The 12,813-nt window shown below is 38.4% G+C and overlaps 2 pseudogenes; one reads left to right on the plus strand and one right to left on the minus strand.

The window, feature by feature from the left end:
• LOC132170031 (uncharacterized) overlaps positions 1 to 416 on the minus strand; it is an 18,333-nt pseudogene extending 17,917 nt beyond the window's left edge.
• A 5,571-nt stretch (positions 417 to 5,987) lies between these two features.
• Positions 5,988 to 9,287, plus strand: LOC132171936 (cysteine-rich receptor-like protein kinase 44; annotated as a pseudogene).
• Positions 9,288 to 12,813: the final 3,526 nt, after the last annotated feature.

Consider the following 12,813-nt stretch of genomic DNA (forward strand, 5'->3'; position numbering starts at 1 on the left):
GCTAAACTTAGCAAACCATGCTCGAGGTGCTTGCTTAAGCCCATAGAGTGCTCGACGAAGACGACAAACCTTGTTTGTAGGATGAGATAATCCAGGAGGTGGCTGCATATAAACTTCTTCACTTAAATCACCATTAAGGAAGGCATTTTTGACATCCATTTGACAAAGTGACCAATGCCGAGAGGCTGCAACAGCCAAAAGAGCACGCACAGAAGAAAGGCGAGCAACTGGAGCAAAAGTCTCCTCATAATCCACACCATATTCCTGAGTAAAACCTCTGGCCACAAGTCGAGCCTTGTACCTGTCAATAGTACCATCGAAACAAGTCTTGATTTTGTAAACCCACTTACACCCGACCGCAGATTTTCCAAGAGGTAAGTCAACCAGATCCCATGTATTGTTCTTGTGTAAAGCATCAAGTTCCTCTTTCATCGCAGCCTGCCAAAGAGGGTTAGTGGAGGCCTCACGAAAAGAGTGAGGCTCGTGCAAGGTAGCTAAGGCATGAAAGCAATGAAAATCCTGTAAATGGGAAGGAAGAGATCTTACTCGGGTGGATTGATGAATGTCAGGTGATGGAGTGCAGACTGGATCCTCGGATGGAACAGAACCTGGGAAGGCAGGCGAAGAACTTGGGGACGCAGGCGAAGCAGCGTCGAGGGCATCAGATGGCTGCAGTTCTAGCGAGAGAGACTCAGGCAAGACATTGGTGGTGGGAGTAGGAGAAAGAGGAAACTCAAAAAGGGTAGTAAAGGGAGGGGATGATGGCATGCTGAATTTGCCGACTTGTGGAATAGTGGATGCTCCCAAAAAACTACATGACGGGAGATGCGAAGACGACGAGACACAGGACCATAACACCGGTAGCCCTTGTGTTCCACTCCATATCCAAGAAAACAACACAACCGAGAACGAGGCTCAAGTTTGGTGCGCTCATGAGGCTGGAGTAAAACAAAACAGGCAGAACCAAAGACACGGAGATGATGATATGAAGGGATAGAGCCAAACAACCGCTCATGAGGAGTACAATTATCAAGGATAGGGGTAGGCAACCTATTGATTGTGTAGACAGCCGTGAGAGTGGCTTCACCCCAAAACGGGGTAGGAACAGATGTGGAAATGAGAAGAGTACGGACAGTGTCTAAAATGTGCCTAAGTTTACGTTCAGCTCGACCATTTTGTTGTGAGGTGCCTGGACATGACAAGTGAGAAACAGTGCCATAATGTTTTAGAATAGCTTGAAAATCATGTTGAGTATATTCTAAAGCATTATCAGAACGAAAAGCCTTAATGGGTTTTGAAAATTGGGTTTCAACCATTTTGGCAAAAGTACGATAAATATCCAATAATTCAGAAAAAAGATTTCATTAAAAACACCCAAGTGTAACGAGAGAAATCATCAACAAAAATAACAAAATAACGTGAGCCACTCATACTAGCAACAGGAGAAGGTCCCCAAACATCAGAATGAATTAAATCAAAAGAAGCAGTAGCATGAGAGTCACTATTATTAAATGGCAAAGCCGGTTGTTTACCAAGTTGACATGAACTACAATCAAAAGAATTATTGGAAACTGAATCTAACAAACCCTTGGAAGCTAAAAATTGAACGCGAGAGGCATATGCATGACCAAGACGCGAATGCCAAAGTGCAAGAGATGGTGATGATGAAGAGGCTGCAGCAGAGATGCCTGTGGCGGGGAGATGTAAGGATGATAGTTCAAACATACGCTCAATTCTACGCCCGGTCCCAATGGTCTGATTCGTACGAGGATCCTGTACATGCACACCAGAAAAGTCAAAAACAAGTCTATATCCAAGCTCACACAGTTGGCCAACAGAAAGAAGATTGAAGGATAATCCAGGCACATGAAAAACTTCAGGAACAGAAAGGGAAGGTGTATTGATAGTGCCTATATTTTTAACAGTCATAATGGAGCCATCAGCTGTGCGAATGAATGAAGAATGAGGGGAAGGTACAGATGTGGTAGAGGAAGTAGGGTGAGGTGTCATGTGATTGCAACAAGCAGAGTCAAAGAGCCAAGAGGAAGAGGTACCTGGCAAAACTGAGAGGACAGAGGAAGATGCATTACCAGAACGAGATAGGACGACCTGGTTGACTATTGTATCGAAGTCAGCTGCAGATAAGGTGACACTGGATCCTGATGCGTGGCCAGAGGGGGCAACTGAAGAGGGAGCAGCTGGAGATGAAGCAGCTGGAGATGAACCACTCTCAGTATGAGCAACTGCTGCTGTGGGTGCATTAGATCTTCCCTTACGCCAACACTTGTCAATAGTGTGCCCTCGACGTCGACAATAGCGACAGTAATTATTATCGCGAGACTTAGGAGGGAGTCGAGAAGTACCTGACCTGTCATAATACTCTCGCTGGAATGACGAGGAGCCAGAGGATGGTGCAGCCAACACTGTATGACTAGGCTGAGAGCGCATAGTCTGCGATCTAGTCTCGGCACGGACAAGTTCGAAGATGGCAGTGTCCAAAGTGGGAAGAGGAGAACGATGTAATAGTTGCACACGAACAGGCTCAAAATCATCACGCAAAGCCATCAAAAATTGGTGAAGGTGATGTTGATCTCTACGGGTAATATACATCTGAGCATCAGTGGGATCCTTCCAAATAGGATCAGAAACATCAATTTGGTTCCACAAGAATTGCATGCGGGCAAGAAAATCATTAATACTCTGACCAGATTCCTGTCTGAGATGGAAAAGTTCAAACAAAAGCTGATACTCGTGAGCACCATCTACAGAAGAATAACGAGAAGCAAGCATATCCCAAGCACCCTTTGCTTCATCAAAGCTGCCAAAGAGCGCAGAAATAGATGGGATAGTGGTATTACGGAACCATGTAAGAATCTGATGATGTTTGCTATCCCAATCAATAAGACGAGTGGTAAAAGCCTCATCTGCCTCAGAATCCTTTTTAACTGGCTTTTGGATCTCCCCAGTGACATAAAACCAAAGCTTGCGGCCTTTAAGAAAGCTGCGCATAGATTGAGACCACAACATATAGTTTGTTCCATCCAATACAGTCTGAACATGATGAAAAATCTCGTTTTGTGCCATCTGGAAGGCTCAAATGCAAAAACAGACTACAAATATGAAATTAGGACGAAAAAATAGGTAAGAAAGCACCTGGTCAACTCTGGAAGTCAACAAAAAGTCAACGGTCAACGGTCAAAGTCAACGCTGACGGGCACCAATGACGTGGCAAGGTCTGACTTGATACTGCTGACGTGGCACACAAGCTGACGTGGCACGCAGGCTGACGTGGCACTGGTGACGTGCACGTAGGTCTGACGTGGCTGAGATGACGTGGCAATTAGGGCTGACGTGGCAAGAATGGCGTGGCACGTGGGTGCGATGGCGCGTGTGGTACACGCGCGAACGGAGGCTGCTTGTACTGGCGCGTGGATCTGACGCGCGGACCTTCTGGGGGCGCGTGGAGGCGCGTGGAGGATCGTATGGAGGATCTGAGGCCTGTTCTGGAATCCTGGGGAGCAGATCTATCGATCGGTGGCCTAAGGGAAGCAATCGGACCACCGTGGCGGCCGGTGGCTGGACGGCAGTGGCGGAATTGCCGAACCTTTTGGCGGCGCGTGAGGGCGCGTGTGGACTCCTATATGGCTGTTTGCGGCGGCTCTGGGACGGTTGTCTTCCGGGCTTTCAAGCGGTATAGTGATACGCTGAAAACCTCGAGGAGAAGATAGAGAACCGTGAGGATCAGAGAGAAGGATTCGCCGGATAACACTGGCGGCGCCGGAGGAAAAATATTTAGCCGCGAAAAAAAAAAATTTTGAGGTGATTCAGAACCTGTGCTCTGATACCATGTTGAGAATAAGGTTGTATATTGAATCACTAAATATAATGTACAGAAGAGGCCTATATATAGGCGAATAATACAGACCTAGTAGAATAAGGAAAGGAATAATACAGACCTAGTAGAATAAGGAAAGGTAAACCTAGTAACCCTAGAATACCAAAGAAAGTAAATAATAATAATATAATATTATCTAACAGTGCAATTGTAGATCCAAAAGCACCCTATTAATCCTGATGGATCCTCGGAAAGTGATGATGATGAAGTCCGGCAGCTCTTGGCGGAGAGGTCATATATAGCCCCAAAGATGGTCACGGCGGCCTAGCCTTCCGCATCCTCTAGTCAGCTCACTAGGGAGTTGGATGAGTATAAGAGGAGGTGTGAGGAGGCAGAGAGAGAGAGAGGTTCACACACAGCAAGAGAAAATAAGCTCCGTTCATAGAGAGACGCAGGAGGAAGTGAACTCCATATTGAAGAGACAACAAACACAGCGGCAGCAAGAAATGGAAGCCAATCAAAGACAGATGGAGCAGCAAATTCAGTTTCTCATGTCACAACTCCAACTCCAACTCCGTACGTAGAGACCCGGCCTCCTACATAGTTTTTTGTTTTTGTTTTTGTTTTGTTTTTTTTTGTTTTTTTTTTGTTTTATAATGAATTGAAAAACATATTAGGTTAACATATAATTCAGTAGTTCATGTAAAGTTTATCAATTTATTTTAATAACATGCTAATTTATTATTTTGTTCATGAGCATTATGCATTATTTTGATCCCCTCTAACTATTATTTTATTTGCAATGCTCTCCTAAAATTTTCATTTTTACAATGTCTACCACAATCTACCATTTGAGTTGTATATACCTTAAGAAAAAGTTCAGATTTTTTTTTTTGCTTTTTTGTTTGTTTCTAATTTTTTTTTTCTCTTTATTTTTTTGGTTAAACGGAAAAATACGTACTTAAATATTAAACTTTTTGCTTTGACAAATACCTGAAAAATTAATTAACCGACTCTTTGCTTTGTTTTGCAAAAAAAAAGGACAAGTAATAAAAAGAAGAAGAAGAAAGAACAACGAAATTAATTATTGCATCAAGAATCATCACAATGTGCTTGAAAAAAAATCAACTTTATGTTTCCCATAGGGAAAAAAAAAAAAAAAAATCAACATCACGAACACGACTTAGCATTTGCCTTCACTTAATCGCATACCTACACCAAATAACACTTTGGTAATAGCAAGTTTTGTATAGTTTGTTAATATTGTAGGTCGCACGCGCGGAGGCCTAACACCCCACATGCTAATTGCTAAAGTATTTCAAGTCTATTTATAACTCAGCCAAAATAACACGTACAATATAATGAAATTAGTTAAGAGATCTTAGTCTTCTTCAAACATTAGTCATTTGTAATATGAACTTTTTAGGCTTTTGCATTCTTTTGGAAGAGAAAATAATTAAGCAAAGAAAGGAAGAAAATGAGGGCTTTGATTTCATTGAATTAGTTTCTCACCGTTTTTTTTTTTAAGGAAATTTCCTCCAAAGTGTCCAATTTAATTATATATTCAATTCCTTGTTCAACAATAACATAATTTATTAATTGAATAAACGGACAATAATTGGGTTATAATATTAAAATATCCATATCCTCTTAACACGTTGTCCAGGTTGCACATGCATTTAATATTAAAATAAAATATTGACTCGTATACTTAGCCCCATCACCGCATCGACCGGAGACACATACTAATTAAGAATGCGCGAAGACAGTAACGCGTCCATTGACGACGGGGCGGCAAATCAGGGTTAGGCGTCGTGGCTTGTCCTATTTCACTTCTGTTTCGCTCAAACTTAGTATTCAAAGCCTGAAAAGCCACTCAGTCAATGTAGAGATATTTAAGTATGCAGAGGGCCGCTATTGTTTTTGTTATCTTCAATTCCAATACAAAAAATATAGTTTTTCAGTCTTACATGTTTGACCAGATTCCACGACCAGCTAATAATGCACAGATAAAATTTCATGACAGGGAGGACCAAAGATCATTGACTTCAAAGCAGGGGCTTCAGAAGTGGCACCCCAACACAAAACTAAAGGGCAGCTACCTCACCCTTATCAAGGCCTAAATTAAACTTGTCATTTTACGCACGGTGCAATGGTTTCCTCTAGATTACTTTTCTTTCTCTTTGCCATTTTCATGCTCACTGCTCAAGCAGCCGGGCAGACGACAGGCTTCCTTTATCATTTCTGCATAAACGACAAGGGAAATTACACCGCTAACAGTAGCTATGAGGCAAACCTCAATCACCTCCTCTCCTCCATCTCTTCCGACACCAAAATCGACTACGGTTTCTACAGTTCCTCTTACGGCCAAAACTCCGACCAAGTATATGCAACTGGACTTTGTAGAGGAGATGTTAACCCAGACGTTTGCCGTGTTTGCCTCAATAACGCTACGTCTCTTCTTAAGCAGCGCTGTCCGAATCAGAAGGAGGCAATTGGATGGTATGACAACTGTATGTTACGATACTCGAATTGCTCCATTTTGGGCGTCGAGGAAACTATTCCACGTTTCTATATGTGGAACCTGAACAACGTATCGGCCAATAACGTGAATCAATTCAACGATGATCTTAGGAGCTTGTTGGAAAGCCTAAGAAGTCAAGCTGTAGCTGGTGGTTCTCTTCGTAAGTTTGCAGTAGGAAACGCAACGGCACCGAAATTTCAAACGTTATATGCACTTGTGCAGTGCACACCAGATTTATCTGAGCAAGATTGCAACAATTGCTTAGTTGAGGTTTTTAAATATATTCCACAATGTTGTGATGGGAAGGAAGGTGGGAGAGTCGTTAGTCCCAGCTGTAATATCAGATTTGAGGTCTACCAGTTCTATAACTCGACAGCGGCTGCGTCACCTCCGACATCTCCAATAGCACCACCAGTATCTCCTCCTCCACCATTAACCAACACCAATAGTACAACGAAAGGTACCCATTCCATTGTTCTTATAACATAATGAATTATGGGTCATAAGATATATGCGTACACATATTGGAACAATTGGGCTATCTTATGATCAACGCGTTATGTATTAGTCTTTGTTTAATTACTCGCGCTAAACAGTACTTTAAAGTTTTTTATGCTACTATATAAGGTTATTTCTCAAGATTCAGAACTAGTGTTAATTAATCCCAAACTCAACCCTCAAAATCTTCTAATGAGAACGGATAAATGGTTTTTGCAGGGAGCCAGAGCAACACATCTAGGACTGTCATCATTATAGTTGTGCCAATTGCTGCTTTTGTTGTACTAGTCATCTCCTTCTGTGTATATTTCAGATCTAGAGTAAAGAGGCCACAAGAGACACTTGAAAGTAAGTAAAAGTTTTGTTTTGTTATTTATTATTCAAAAAGTTATGCCTTGTGAATATCGCAGAGTAACATTCCACCGCTAATACGATTACAACTTTTCCTGCATTTTTAATTAGTACGTAACGTGATATAATTTCGGAAATATATACTTATATAAGACAATATTTAGCTCCTCTCAAGTAAGGTTTGAATTAGAAAGTTCTATAGAGAAGTGACTTCCAATAACAAATTATCTGGAAATTATTACATTAATACGCAATACTGTGTCAAAAAAAAAAAAAAAAAAAACTTCTTTTTAATCATTGGTATTGAAAAGCCCATTGCTTTTTTGTGCATAATTTTAAATTATTTAAGAGTAACACAATTTAAAATTATGCACAAAAAAGCAATTGGCTTTTCAATATTACTAATAATTATGAACCCAATTTATAATTCATTTGAGTCTTGACTTCTTCAATTATATATGTGAAGCTGTTGATGAAATTAGAAGCGTGGAATCCTTGCAATTCCACTTTGATACAGTTAGAGTTGCGACAGATAACTTTTCCAAAGAAAATGAGCTCGGCCAAGGTGGATTTGGTGCTGTTTATAAGGTAATTTGATATAATTTTATAGACAAGGGTAGCATCTATATATATATATATATGTGTGTGTGTGTGTGTGTGTGTGTGTGTCAAAACATGTTGATTTTCAAATCCCATGTGGCTGGTTAATTACATGCACTTCATTATTATATGTTAACAGGGTAGGCTATCTGATGGACAAGTTATAGCTGTAAAAAGACTATCAAAGAATTCTGGACAAGGAGATTCAGAATTTAAAAATGAGGTCTTACTAGTGGCTAAACTTCAACACCGTAATCTAGTTAGGCTCCTTGGCTTCTGCTTGGAAGGAAATGAAAGACTATTAATATATGAGTTTGTGCTAAATACAAGCCTTGATCACTTTCTTTTCGGTATGTTTGCATTTTTCTTTTTTATCTTAGAATGTATTCATAATATATCTTTTAGGTTGACAACTCAATTGATATATGCAGATCCAATTAAGCGTTTACAATTGGATTGGGAAAGGCGCTACAAGATTATAGGAGGCATTGCTAGAGGGATTCTTTACCTTCATGAAGATTCTCGACTTCGTATTATTCATCGTGATCTTAAGGCTAGCAACATTCTTTTAGATGCAGAAATGAACCCAAAAATTTCAGATTTTGGCATGGCAAGATTAGTTTTATTGGATGAAACTCAAGTGAATACAAGCAGAATTGTGGGAACCTAGTAAGTGTCTTTAGGAGGGTAGAGCTTATGTTTACTTCATACCACAAAATAACATCAAATTTTTAACTAAGATTTAACCTATTGTGAATGTTAATGAGAAGCAAAATTTTTTTAAGATAATTAATTATGGAGAGGTCTATTACCATTCAAATTAATTTGATATTATTGATGTTGACATACAGTGGATATATGGCCCCAGAGTATGCAATGTATGGACAATTCTCAGTAAGTCTGATGTCTTTAGTTTCGGGGTATTAATGTTGGAGATGGTAGGCGGACAAAAGAACAATTGCTTTCGAAATGGAGAGAATGTGGAGGATCTTCTAAGCTATGTAAGTACAATTATACTTGGGTACATTTCCCATGTCTTATGCATGTGGAACGAGTAAATTAACATATAGGAATTATAATAATTATAATAGAATATGCTTTTTGATGCATCTAAATCGTATATTGTAGGCATGGAAAAATTGGAGAGAGGGAACTGCTTCAAATATTGTGGATCCAGCAATTAGGCTAAGCTCAGCAACTGAAATTATGAGATGCATCCACATTGGGTTACTATGTGTTCAAGAAAATGTGGCTGACAGGCCAACTATGGCTTCAGTAGTTCTTATGCTTAATAGCTACTCCATCACTCTTCCAGTACCATTGGAGCCTGCATTTTTTATGCATAGTAATATTGACTCAGAACCAGCATCCCGATGGGAGCATAGCACATGGGTTACAAAGTCAGATGAGATATCTAAAGGCAATTCTATCCAAGCTTCAAAAAATGAGGCTTCAATTACTGAACTTTACGCGCGCTAGTGCTTTAAAGAAGTTACAATTAAGAATGTGTACTTTCTTATTTTAAACTATACTATGGTCGTGATTCTATACCATAAAAGTATATTTAGTTTGGTGTTTCTGTTTCTATGCAACTACAACTGTTTGGCGGTCCAAAAAAGAAAAGAAAAAAAAAATCTTTGATAACGAGATGAAAATAAAAGTACATGGTCCCTGAATCCAATTGAAATTTTTTCTATCCGTTTTAGTTGTAGTAATCTCAAATAATTTTACTTTTGTTAGAATATTAATTAAAGTGGTTCAGTTAATTGAGCCAGTTCAAAAAAACAGATGCCTTGAAAAAGGATTGTGATGCGAATCAACTAGTGACAAACCATGGAAAGGGATGGATCAGCTGGTTTGAGGAAGCCATAATCTTTAATAGCTATTTCGAGTGAACTTTGACTTCCAAAATACATTAAACTGTATTTTAAATCAATATTCAACTTATACCTTTGTTATTGAGAGTTCCACTTTCAATGGAGAAATAATAGACCATCGATTACATAATAGACCAATTAGGTCTTGACTTCTAGGACTAGGATGATTTTATTAAGGAAGAAATCTAACTCTTTATTGGACTATAAAATTTATAGAGAAATACTCCTTATTGGACTTTAACCCACGACTTGGGATAGTATTAAATAATTATGATTGTATCATATTGCTGCTCGGTAGCATTACTCCTAGAGCCTAGAGGAAACCATTGTCTCGTGGTCCGTGAGTTGAAATGGCAATGTTTAGGAGCATTTACAAAAAAAAATAAATATGGCAATGTTTAGGGCTGATTGTTAAGGTTTGTGTTGGTGCCATTTTCGAAGTCTCTTTCATACTTTTCTCTTCTGCTTCTCTATTTTGACTTCCAAAGTTGTCAGTAGTCTTCGCTTGTTTGTTGAATGTCATACCAATTAAAGTAAAATACTTTAATTTTCGGGGAATTAAGTCAAGCATGTAAACCAAATTACAAACTACTGTCTATAGAAATTTACATTACAAACACGTACGGAGCATTATCAGATTTTTAAAATATAGGATTTTTTCTGATATAATATTAAAGTATCTATTTTCTCAAAAAATCAAGTTGATAAATTTAATAATTTAATTAATATTCTAATGACTAAAAATTCGTAATCAAAACCTTATTCATGACTACCTTATCCTTTTAACTGAAATCAATGCTTTGGCAATTTAAAATTGTAATTATTCTTGGAGGGGTACAAGCATGACACAAAAAAGACTTATACCATTACTCATACTGAGTTTGCGATCTATGAGAAGATTAAGTGGACATAAATAATGTGTAATTACTAATTAGCACATATTAATAGTAAACATTATGATGCTTTCTTTTAATCTACGTTGTCCGTGCAACTATACTTTAATATTTGTCCGTCGTTTGTAGATATCCGGTGGATTGAGACAGAACTCAGAAGTGGCGGAGGAAAAGCCACGTACGGGGCTGAAACGTGAGGATTGGGATTTCCAGCAAACTGTTGGAGAGTGAGATCCCAATCCATGGACCACGGACACTATTTTCTTCGTCGATTCTTTATCGTTTATGTAGGCAAGTGGCTTTCGTATTAATTAGTCGGGTCGACAAGGAAGACGAGTCAAAATATTCTTCTGCAAAACAGCAGAAGTTGCCATGATTTTGGGTTAAAATGACTAGCATACCATTAGTCGGGTTTGTTTAATATTTTTATTCAATCATAATAACTTAATATCATGTTTAATTAAAATGTACATATATATGCTGACTACCAATCAACATATATATGTTTTCATATAATTTGATGAAGAGTGTATAAGAATAGAAAGCCTTCATGAATGGAATCAAGATCCACTTTAATTGCCAGCATGTATTGTTTGTAATTTGGGTACGTAGGCAATTGTGAGAATATATTGGTGAGGTTCACTTGCCCGAGACTTGCCTATGCAGATCGATCCCAGAAGAGGCCCTCTCACAATTGCCTACTCGGGGTTGTGAAGGTGTAGGATAAATTGGTATATGTAAATATTTTACACCTAGTAAAAGTTATTTTTCTAGGTCAATTAAGAACGTTTTCAAGTTGACAAATATTTTATGTTGCGCCAAATTACTTTAAAAAAACCATTTTACGTCAAAACAACTAGTCTCATGACAATTGTCCTATGAGAAAAACAACGAAGGAATGAGGTGGGTTTACATAGACACACGCATAGGTAGGGGTGATAATTTGTGTTCGTATGTCGGGTTTTGGTCATGTAAAGGCATGGATATACGACTATATAAGTCAACCATATCCCAACTCATTTAATTAAATAGATCAGGCTCTTCAACCATAATTCTAAATTTTGTTTTGGGTTCATGTTAGATTCGTAGGTCATGTCGAAAATTCCTAGCCCTACGTATAAGTCGAGGCCTTAAGTCGAATGCACTCATCTCTAGTTGCATAGCCTTTTATGCTAAATGGATTTTATTGCCTTTTGCAAAGACTTGAATGAATATTTATTGTGACTTCTAAGTTCCATCAAACAGTAGCGAGGATATAACTCTGATTGACGCCTCATTTGTTGATGCTTGGAAGGATCAATGTGATGACTTGTCTGATTCAATGGTGATGTGCATCACATTATTTCAAATGTTGAACTAGCTCTCCAAGTGGGATTGATAAGATTTGATGCTGTGCCTTCCCTTCAATTTCGCCATGCTTGCAAGATAATTACATGGGTAGACATTATATCGACCAAACGAATTTGTTTATTTATCGATGTCATTTGCATTAATAGTGCTAGTTCGATCATTCATGATACGATCGAAAGTTTTGATTTTTTTTGCACTAGTTTGATCAATCATGATATGATCAAAGAATAACTCTTTGAATTTTGTTTCATCTCAATGCATTAATCTAATCAATCATGATACGATTAAATGACTGATTCAACTCTTTAGATTTTGTAAGTGCACTAATCCGATCAATCATAATACGATCGAAGGATCGACTGAAATCTTAATATTTGGTATCATCCTAGTGCACTAATAAAATGAACTATACTTAATTTATGTATATAGTTTGTTCAAACTCTTTAGGTTTTGTATCATCCCAATCGAACATGATACGATCGAAGGATCACTTCAACTCTTTGAATTTTGTATCATCTTAGTGCACTAGTCCAATGGATCGTGGTACGATCAAGCTCTCTAGATTTTGCATCATCCTGGTGTTCTAGTATGGTGTTTGAATTCTTTGATTTTTTGTGTCATATCTCCTTGCACTAGTACGACCGATAGTGAAACTATCAGACGATCGATCAAACTCTCTAGATTTTCTCACCCTTAAAGATAATTTTATCCAACTAGCAAACAATTGTAGCTGCATACAAACAGAGACAACGTACTATGCCGTGACTTGGACAAGGGTTCCATCACCAAATTGTCAATTGAATTTATTGCTATGGTACATAAGGATGGACCAAAATAGTTTTACATTTCAAAATATACATTCTTAATTGTTGCTTTTATAAAGCA

The sequence above is a fragment of the Corylus avellana genome, chromosome ca2, assembly GCF_901000735.1.
Source record: "Corylus avellana chromosome ca2, CavTom2PMs-1.0".
Taxonomy (NCBI): domain Eukaryota; kingdom Viridiplantae; phylum Streptophyta; class Magnoliopsida; order Fagales; family Betulaceae; genus Corylus; species Corylus avellana.